This window comes from Ovis canadensis, chromosome 1 (genome assembly GCF_042477335.2).
Source record: "Ovis canadensis isolate MfBH-ARS-UI-01 breed Bighorn chromosome 1, ARS-UI_OviCan_v2, whole genome shotgun sequence".
In the NCBI taxonomy this organism is placed as follows: Eukaryota; Metazoa; Chordata; class Mammalia; order Artiodactyla; family Bovidae; genus Ovis; species Ovis canadensis.
The window spans coordinates 57369906-57381010 of record NC_091245.1 but is presented as its reverse complement, the minus strand read 5'-3'; the positions used below and the strand labels follow the sequence as shown (position 1 = coordinate 57381010).

General features: G+C 39.4%; 1 non-coding gene across 1 annotated transcript; it reads right to left on the bottom strand.

Moving 5' to 3' along the window:
- Positions 1–2692: 2692 nt before the first annotated feature.
- On the bottom strand, positions 2693–2800 carry LOC138431576 (U6 spliceosomal RNA). Its single transcript, XR_011253737.1, has one exon. It is a non-coding gene; the product is annotated as a U6 spliceosomal RNA (small nuclear RNA).
- Positions 2801–11105: the final 8305 nt, after the last annotated feature.

Below are 11105 nucleotides of genomic sequence, written 5' to 3'. Positions count from 1 at the left end.
GAGGAGACTCTTCACAGCCCCTTGGACTGCAAGGAGATTCAACCAATCCATGCTGAAGGAGATCAGCCCTGGGATTTCTTTGGCAGGAATGATGCTAAAGCTGAAACTCCAGTACTTTGGCCACCTCATGCGAAGAGTTGACTCATTGGAAAGTACTCTGATGCTGGGAGGGATTGGGGGCAGGAGGAGAAGGGGACAACCGAGGATGAGATAGTTGGATGGCATCACGGACTTGATGGATGTGAGTCTGAATGAACTCCGGGAGATGGTGATGGACAGGGAGGCCTGGCGTGCTGCGATTCATGGGGTCGCAAAGAGTCGGACATGACTGAGTGACTGAACTGAACTAAACTGAATAAAGGGGTTTTGATGCTTTAAGTATTTCAAGAAATCTCTCTCCCTCTCTCCTTCCCCTCTGTACGTCCTTCCTTCACATGCCTATAAGACGAACATTAAGTTGACTCATAACCAGGTCTCTTAGAGGAAAACCCAGTTTTAATCCCTCTGCCTTGTTCTTGCCTGGTACATCAGTGTAGTTCAAGTCAACATCACAGGTTAGAGGAGACCCTTAAGGAGAAAAAATTTTCATATTTCAGAACTGTTGATATTTATTTTACAAGATGTGTAATGTGAAGGTGAAAATGTTAGTTACTCAGTTGTGTCCAACTCTTTGAGACTACATGAACTGTAGCCTCCAGCTTCCTTTGTCCATGGAATTCTCCAGGCAAAAATACTGAACTGGGTAGCAATTCCCTTCTCCAGGGGCTCTCCCCAGCCCAGGGATTGAGCCCATGTCTCCTCTCCTGCAGGAAGATTCTTTATCTTCTGAACCACCAGAGAAGCCCCATAATGCAAAGGTAGCATAATGCAAATAATGTGACAGTTTGACCAGGGACCCCTAATTTAATATACTACCATCTCTGCATAATACATGAGTATTCAAACTGTTAAAAAACAAAACTTAACTGAGTCAATTATAGAGATCTTATTGGCTTTATTCAGTGATTCATGAACTAGACAGCATCAAATCAAGCAGATAGAAAGGAGATCTGAGGAACTGCACAAGATGAAAGACTTTTATAGGAGAAGAGCTCAGGAACAAGGAAGTTATACTAGCTCCCTAAATAGGCTCCTCCTTTTCTTAAAAAATTTTTTTGCAATGTTATTTTCCTTTACAGGATGTCGGAGGTCTATCAGACAGATTATCTCACTCATGTTGATCAGGCAGCTCCTGTCTGAGTAGTTTAAGATTCTGTTTCTGAGAGAGCTGCAACTGTATTAAGTCAATGTGGTGACAAACGGCTTACAGAAGCGGCTATCTTTTGGGTGTGTGTTTTTAACAATATGAAGAAATATTTTCACAGCAGTTCCAATTATGTTTTGACTGCAAAGTAATTTTCTACAAATTCTGGAAAATATATGTGGTACTAAAAGTTTTTTGGTTTTGAAGTTATTAAAGATTATGAGCCTTTGATTAAGGAGAAGGGAGGTGGAAATTGACCTATGCTTGTGCTCAGTTGTTAAGCCTTGTTCGACTCTTTTGAATGACGAGCTCACCAGGCTCCTCTGTCAATGGGATTTCCCAGGCAAGAATATTGGAGTAGGTAGCCATTTCCTTCTTGATGGAATAAACAAGTCTACTTATATCTGAAGTTCAACCTGGTGGTCAAATCCAACTGTCTGGATCCACCAGTTCACTTTCAGCAACACACTGTTACTTAATTTTCTTCTTTTTAAATCTTTCACATAGAGATGATGGCAAGGATCTAAAAGAGATCTGCTTTTCTGTTTTTACTGGCCAAGATACTAGTATATAGCTTCTCTCAAGATTACTTTTTCTCCCATTTAGTGGGAAATAGGAAGAAAATCTAAATTTCCTAACTTATGCATTCATTCTACTTTTATTTAGCTGCAATTAAAGATCATGTCCTTTTTCTCATTTTCTACATTATTGAGCTGTTTCCTTGAAGGAATAGATAATGCTCCCTGCTCTTCAAAGGGAGAGAAATAAGAAAGGACGTTAATCTTAGGTGTTCGTTTAAATCTTGTCCTTGGTGAGGATCATTCAGATAATAATCTTTCGTGTTGTTTTAGGAGTAGAGAGACAAGTGTAAAGAAAAGTCTTAAGATCTTTCCTCCTTTGTATGCCAACATTAACCGTATGTAGTTCAGTAACTGAGGCCCAGGAAGACTTTTTAAACTAGCTGATATTATTAGAGAACTGGTTTGGGGAGACATCCTTCCATTCTTTGAATTACAAACCCCTCAAGCCAATGGGTCAAACTATGTTCATTTATGACTTTGCTAGAGCTCCTAAAATAATTTTATTTTATAAATCATTCAATAAATTGATGTAGACATAACTATCATTTCACATATTAAGAAAGCAATGTGCTTTAAAAGAAATGTGGCACAGAAAAAAATGTTAAAAGAGTACTTTGTTTGTTAAATTATGTAGAAAAGATAGTTTAAAGAAGTTCAAGTGTTTTTCTTTTTAATTCATAGAAGATAAGGGTAAATAATAAGTAGATGGATGTATATTAGTAGAACAAAGTTAATGCAATTAAATACTCTAAATAAAATAGTACCATTTTTGAAATTATTGCTTTCTACATATTATTATGACTATTATTTAAGCTGATATCCTGGTCAAGAGAGTGAGAATTATGCTCTAGCTTTACAATTGCTATGTGAAAATACAGAATTCTTCATAAATTTGAACATTATTTTTGTGCAGGGACAATGCTAATATTCTCTGTATTGTTCCAATTGTAGCGTTAAGTGTTGCTGAAGTGAGCACTAAAGTATACCAAAATGCCAAAATCTAAAAAACTATATCAATGGCTCAAGCAATTTGAGAAATTGATCTATAATGAACCTGCAATATTGATGTAGTAGGACATTGGATACATTGGTCATATGAGAACACTTGGCCTTACCTAGTGGCGCTAGTATTAAAGAACACATCTTCCAATGAAGAAGACATAAGAGTCATGGGTTCAATTCATCAGTCAGGAAGATCCCCTGGAGGAGGGCATGGCAACCACCTCCAGTATTCATGCCTGGAGAATCCCATGATAGAGGAGCCTGGCAGGCTATGGTCCATGTGGTCACAAAGAGTCAGACATGACTGAAGCCACTTAGCACATGCATAAGAGAACTACATTTCTGACAGGACACTAGAGGGGAATTAGTAGCTTATATTTTCATAATAAGAAAGAACTATGAAAAAATGCATCTATATTTTAGAAGAAAATTTTAACAGACCTACAGTTAATATTTCTAGAACTAACACCAAAAAAAGATGTCCTCTTCATCAGAGGGGACTGAAATGAAAAGTAGGAAGTCAAGAGATACCTGGAGTAACAGGAAGTTTGGCCTTGGATTATAAAATAAAGCAAAGCAAAGGATAAAATAATGTTGCCAAGAGAATGCCAAGGTCATAGCAAACACCCTCTTCCAGCAGCACAAGAGATGACTCTACACATGGACATCACCTGATGGTCAATAATGAAATAGACTAATTATCAAAGAGGCAAAGCTCTATACAGTCAGCAAAAACAGACCTGGAGATAACTGTGGCTCAGATCATGAACTCCTTATTTCAAACTTCAGACTTAAATTGAAGAAAGTAGGGAAAACCACTAGGCAATTCAGTTATGACCTAAATCAAATTCCTTATGATTATACAATTGAAGTGACAAATAGATTCAAGGGATTACATCTGATAGAGTACCTGAAGAACTATGGACAGAGGTTCATAACATTGTACAGGAGGTGGTGATCAAAACCATCCCTAAGAAGAAATGCAAAAAATTAAGATGGTTGTTTGAGGAGGCATTGGAAATAGCTGAGAAAAGAAGAGAAGCAAAAGGCAAAGGAGAAAAGGAAAGATATATTCATCTGAATGCAGAATTCCAAAGAACAGCAAGAAGAGACAAGAAAGCCTTTCTAAGTGATTGATGCAAAGCAATAGAGGAAAAAAAAAAAAAAAAAAAAAAAAACCAGAATGGGAAAGACTAGAGATTTCTTCAAGAAAATATGAGATACCAAGGGAACATTTCATGCAAAGATGGGCACAATAGAGGACAGAAAATGTATGGACCTAACAGAAGCTTAAGATATTAAGAAGAGGTGGCAAGAATACACAGAAGAGCTATACAAAAAAGATATTCATGACACAGATAATCACAATGGTGTGATTAACTCACCTGGAGCCAGACATCCTGGAATGTGAAGTCAAGTGGGCCTTAGGAAGCATTACTATTAACAGAGCTAGTGGAGGCAATGGAATTCCACTTGAGCTATTTCAAATCCTGAAAGATAATGCTGTGAAAGTGCTGCACTCAATATGCCAGCAAATTTGGAAAACTCAGCAGTGGTCATGGCCACAAGAATGGAAAAAATCAGTTTTCATTCCCTTCCCAAAGAAAGGCAATGCCAGATAATCTTCAGACTACCACACAATTGCACTCATTTCACACACTAGCAAAGTAATGCACAAAATTCTCAAAGCAAGGCTTCAACAGTACATAAATTGAGAACTTCCAGATGTTTAAGCTGGATTTAGAAAAGGCAGAGGAGCCAGAGATTAAATTGAAAGCATCCATTGGATAATAAAAAAAAAAAAAGAGAGAATTCCAGAAAAACATCTATTTCTGCTTCAATGACTACGCTAAAGCCTTTGACTGTGTGGATAATAATAAGTTGTGGAAAATTCTTAAAGAGATGGGACCACTTTACCTACCTCCTGAAAAATCTGTGTAAAGGTCAAGAAACAACATTATATGTCTTTTAGTGTTGCTATAATTTTTTTCTTATAGATAACAGGTAATGAAAAAAGATTGAGAAACACTACAATAGCATTTTAACTTTAATATTTAAAAGCAAAATATTTTTCTATAAGAAATTAAACACATATATATTAAGATTTTCTTTTGGGTAGTTGCCATGAAATATCTGAGATATTTCTTTAAATAAACTAATTTTAATCTGCTCTGTGCCAAAAATACATAAACAAAACTGAAGGCATTAGAAAACATTGCTGTGAAATGTTGTATCAGATGATAAATAGATATAGGTAGATAAATGGGCTTCCCTGGTGTCTCAGATAGTAAAGCATCTGCCTGCAATACAGGAGACCCAGGTTCAATCCCTGGATTGGGAAGATCCCCTACAGAAAAGAATGGCAACACACCCCAGTATTCTTCCCTGGAGAATTCCATGGACAGAGGACCCTGGTGAGCTACAGTCCATGGGTTTGAAAAGAATTGGACATGAATGAGAAACTAATACACACAGAAATAGACAGATAGATAAATGATAGATTATAGATAGGTAATTATTTGAATTTGGCAATAAGGAGTTCATGATCTAAGCAACAGTTAGCTCCCAGTCTTGTTTTTGCTTACTGTGTAGAGCTTCTCCATCTTTGTCTGCAAAGAATATAATCAATCTGATTGCAGTGTTGACCATCTGGTGATGTCCATGTGTAGAGTCTTCTCTTGTGTTTTTGGAAGAGGGTGTTTACTATGACCAGTGCATTCTCTTGGCAAAGCTCTATTAGCTTTTGCCCTGCTTCATTCCGTATTCCAAGGCCAAATTTACCTGTTACTCCAGGTGTTTCTTGACTTCCTACTTTCTTTTGCATTCCAGTTCCCAATAATGAAAAGGACATCTTGTTTGTGTGTTAGTTCTAAAATGTCTTGTAGGTCTTCAAAGAACCGTTCAACTTCAGCTTCTTCAGTGTTACTGGTTGGGGCATAGACTTGGATTACTATGATATTGAATGGTTTGCCTTGGAAACGAGCAGAGATCATTCTGTTGTTTTTGAGATTGCATCCAAGTACTGCATTTCAGACTCTTTTGCTGACCACGATGACTACTCCATTTCTTCTAAGGGATTCCTGCCCGCAGTAGTAGATATAATGGTCATCTGAATTAAATTCACCCATTGTAGTCTGTTTGAGTTCTCTGATTCCTAGAATGTCCACATTCACTCTTGCCATCTCCTGTTTGACCACTTTCAATTTGCCTTGGTTCATGGACCTAACATTCCAGGTTCCTATGCTATATTGCTCTTTACAGCATCGGTCCTGATCTATCACCAGTCACATCCACAATTGGGTACTGATTTTGCTTTGGCTATATCCCTTCATTCTTTCTGGAGTTATTTCTCCACTGATCATCAGTAGCATATTGGGCACCTACCAACCTGGGGAGTTCCTCTTTCAGTGTCCTATTTTTTGCCTTTTCATACTGTTCATGGGGTTCTCAAGGCAAGAATACTGAAGTGGTTTGCCATTCCCTTCTCCAGAAGACCACATTCTGTCAGACCTCTTCACAATGACCCACCCATCTTGGGTGGCCCCTTATTGCCAAATTCAGACTGAAATTGAAGAAAGTATGGGAAACCACTAGACCATTCAAGTATGACCTAAATCTAATCCCTTATGATTATACAGTGGAAGTGAGAAATAGATTTAAGAGAGTAGGTCTGATAGATACAGTGCATGAGGAACAATGGGCGGAGGTGCATGACACTGTACAGGAGACAGGGGTCAAGACCATCCCCATTGAAAAGAAATGCAAAAAAGCAAAATGGCTGTCTGGGGAGGCCTTACAAATAGCTGTGAAAAGAAAAGAGAAGTGAAAAGCAAAGGAGAAAAGGAAAGATATAAGCATCTGAATGCAGAGTTCCAAAGAATAGCAAGGAGAGATAAGAAAGCCTTTCTCAGCGATCAGTGCAAAGAAATACAGGGAAACAACAGACTAGGAAAGACTAGAGATCTCTTCAAGAAAATTAGAGATACTAAGGGAATATTTCATGCAAAGATGAGCTCAATAAAGGAGAGAAACGGTATGGACCTAACAGAAGCAGAAGATACTAAGAAGAGGTAGCAAGAATACACAGAAGAACTGTACAAAAAAAGATCTTCATGACCAAGATAATCACAATGATGTGACCACTCACCTAGAGCCAGACATCCTGGAATATGAAGTCAAGTGGGATTTAGAAGTATCACTATGAGCAAAGCTAGTGGAGGTGATGGAATTCCAGTTGAGCTATTTCAAATCCTGAAAGATGATGCTGTGAAAGTGCCACACTCAATATGCCAGCCAGTTTGGAAAACTCAGCAGGGGCCACAGGACTGGAAAAAGTCAGTTTTCATTCCAACCCCAAAGAAAGGCAATGCCAAAGAATGCTCAAACTACCACACAATTGTACTCATCTCACGCACTAGTAAAATAATGCTCAAAATTCTCCAAGCCAGGCTTCAGCAATACGTGGACCGTGAACTTTCAGATGTTCAAGCTGGTTTTAGAAAAGACAGAGGAACCAGAGATCAAATTGCCAACATCCGCCGGATAATGGAAAAAGCAAGAGAGTTCCAGAAAAACATCTATTTCTGCTTTATTGACTATGCCAAAGCCTTTGACTATGTGGATCACAATAAACTGTGGAAAATTCTGAAAGAGAAAGGAATACCAGACCACCTGACCTGCCTCTTGAGAAACCTATATGCAGATCAGGAAGCAACACTTAGAACTGGACATGGAAAAACAGACTGGTTGCAAAGAGGAAAAGGAGTACTTCAAGGCTGTATATTGTCATCTGGCTTATTGAACTTCTATGCAGAGTGCATCATGAGAAACGCTGGGCTGGAAGAAACACAAGTTGGAATCAAGATTGCCAGGAGAAATATCAATCACCTCAGATATGCAGATGACACCACCCTTATGGGAGAAAGTGAAGAGGAACTAAAAAGCCTCTTGAAGAAAGTGAAAGAGGAGAGTGAAAAAGTTGACTTAAAGCTCAACACTCAGAAAACTAAGATCATGGCATATAGTCCCATCATTTTGAGAGGGTAACAGGCAGGAAGGCCAGGGGTCTCCAAACGGAGAAAATAGCCTGCAAGTGTCAGACATTTTTATCTCTCTTAAGCGGCAGGAGGAAACAAACTAGCGATATTTTTTCCTTCTCTATACATATTTAAAAGGAGTTCAGATCAGTTCAGTCGCTCAGTCGTTTCCGACTCTTTGCGACCCATGAATCACAGCATGCCAGGCCTCCCCGTCCATCACTAACTCCCAGAGTTCACCCAGATCCGTCCATTGAGTCAGTGTTGCCATCCAGCCATCTCATCCTCTGTTGTCCCCTTCTCCTCCTGCCCCCAATCCCTCCCAGCATCAAAGTCTTTTCCAATGAATCAACTCTTCGCATGAGGTGGCCAAAGTATTGGAGTTTCAGCTTTAGCATCATTCTTTCCAAAGAAATCCCAGGACTGATCCCCTTCAGAATGGACTGGTTGGATCTCCTTGCAGTCCAAGGGACTCTCAAGAGTCTTCTCCAACACCACACTTCAAAAACATAAATTCTTTGGCGCTCTGACTTCTTCACAGTCCAACTCTCACATCCACACATGACCACTGGAAAAACTATAGCCTTGACTAGACGGACCTTAGTCGGCAAAGTAATGTCTCTGCTTTTGAATATAGTATCTAGGTTGGTCATAACTTTTCTTCCAAGGAGCAATTGTCTTTTAATTTCATGGCTTCAATCACCATCTGCAGTGATTTTGGAGCCCCCCAAAATAAAGTCTGACACTGTTTCCAGTGTTTCCCCATCTATTTTCCATGAAGTGATGGGACCGGATGCCATGATCTTCATTTTCTGAATGTTGAGCTTTAAGCCAGCTTTCCACTTTCCTCTTTCACTTTCATCAGGAGGCCTTTTAGCTCCTCTTCACTTTCTGCCATAAGGGTGGTGTCATCTGCATATCTGAGGTTATTGATATTTCTCCCGGCACTCTTGATTCCAGCTTGTGTTTCTTCCAGTCCAGCGTTTCTCATGATATACTCTGCATATAAGTTAAATAAGCAGGGTGACAATATGCAGCCGTGACATACTCATTTTCTATTTGGAACTAGTCTGTTGTTCCATGTCCAGTTCTAACTGTTGCTTCCTGACCTGCATACAGATTTCTCAAGAGGCAGATCAGGTGGTCAAGGTTTCCCTTAAAATTCTGTGTTGCCATGACACCTGGTTTCACCTGAAGTTAACCAATGCCTTTTTCTTATGGAAATGTTTATCTTCAGCTATGCTAATGTACTATACATTAACCCCAAACTCTGTCTTCAAGTAGGTTCTGCCTTTTTGCTCAGAACTTACTTGACAAACCAGTATGTTATTCTCAGATATTGTTCCTCTAATCTATGTAAATTAAACTATTTGTATGGTGATCTGCCCTTCTTCAAGATTCAAGGTAATCATTTTATGGCCCAGGATAAACCATTTGGTGTCAAGATTATCATAAAATGCATCTTATGGGTGAGGGGCCTGGTGCCATTGTAAGTTTTAAAACATTCCTTTCTTTCATTAATAGACTTTTAGTGACTATATAACTCCAGCTGAAGACTAGCATGTATGGATGTGAGAGTTGGACTGTGAAGAAGGCTGAGCGCCGAAGAATTGATGCTTTTGAAGTGTGGTGTTGGAGAAGACTCCTGAGAGTCCCTTGGACTGCAAGGAGATCCAACCAGTCCATTCTAAAGGAGGTCAGCCCTGGGTGTTCTTTGGAAGAAATGATGCTAAAGTTGAAACTCCAGTCCTTTAGCCACCTCATGAGAAGAGTTGACTCATTGGAAAATACTTTGATGCTGGGAGGGATTGGGGGCAGGAGGAGAAGGGGACGACAGAGGATGAGATGGCTGGATAGCATCACTGACTCGATGGGCATGAATCTGAGTGAACTCTGGGAGTTGGTGAGGGACAGGGAGGCCTGGCGTGCTATGATTCATGGGATCACAAGAGTTGGACACGACTGAGTGACTGAACTGAACCGAACTGAAAACTAGCAGAGGTGCACTCTTTCTGCCACCTTCTGATGCCTATGTCAGAAGCTTTCTCTATCTGCTTTATGCTTTAATAAAACCTTATTACACAAAAGCCCTGAGCAATCAAACCTCATCTCTGGCCCCGCATTGAATTCTTCTCCTCTGGGGGCCAAGAATCCCGGCGTCGTGGTTCAACAACAACCTTTCAACTTCATGGGAAATAGATGGGGAAACAGTGGAAACAGTGTCAGACTTTATTTCTTGGGGCTCCAAAATCACTGGAGATGGTGATTGCAGCCATGAAATTGAAAGATGCTTACTCCTTTGAAGGAAAGTTATAACCAACCTAGATAGCATATTAAAGAGGAGAGAGATCACTTTGCCAACTAAGGTCTGTCTAGTCAAGGCTACGGTTTTTCCAGTGATCAGGTATGGATGTGAGAGTTGGACTGTGAAGAAAGCTGAGCGCCAAAGAATTGATGCTTTTGAAGTGTGATGTTGGAGTCCCTTGGACTGCAAGGAGATCCAATCAGTCCACTCTAAAGGAGATCAGTCCTGGGTGTTCTTTGGAAGGAATGATGTGATAGCTGAAACTTCAATCTTTGGCCAGCTCATGCGAAGAGTTGACTCATTAGAAACGACTCTGATGCTGGGAAGGAGTGGGGGCAGGAGGAGAAGGGCACGACAGAGGATGAGATGGCTGGATGGCATCACTGACTCAATGGACATGAGTTTGAGTGAACTCCAGGAGTTGGTGATGGACAGGGAGGCTTGGCATGCTGTGATTTATGGGGTCGCAAAGAGTGACTGAGTGACTGAAATGAACTGAACTGAACTGAATTTTTTGAATCATTGTTTTATTTTTCCTCACCTGATTTCAGTGTTTTTCAGCATATGAATTAAAATATCCAAAGATAAAATATTTAAAAATCTTGTTAATACTTTGAGCCTAGCATGGATTAAACTAAACTAATTTAATTACTGAAAAACTAAATAAAAGAAGCAAACTGGATAAAAGTTATTTTAATGGGCTTTTATTTAATCCTTTCTATAAATGTAAATTTATAATGTATGATTTTTTGTGTGAGGAATATTGTACTCCTAATATCGTTTTTCAAATTTTTAACAGTGGAGTATAACTGACATCCATTTGTTAAGTGAATCTCAGTATCATTTTTAGTGCTGGTAGAAATTAATGTCCAAAGCACACATCCACACATAGAAACACATTCCACATCAATTTCAATAAACAGTGCATTTTTCCTGCC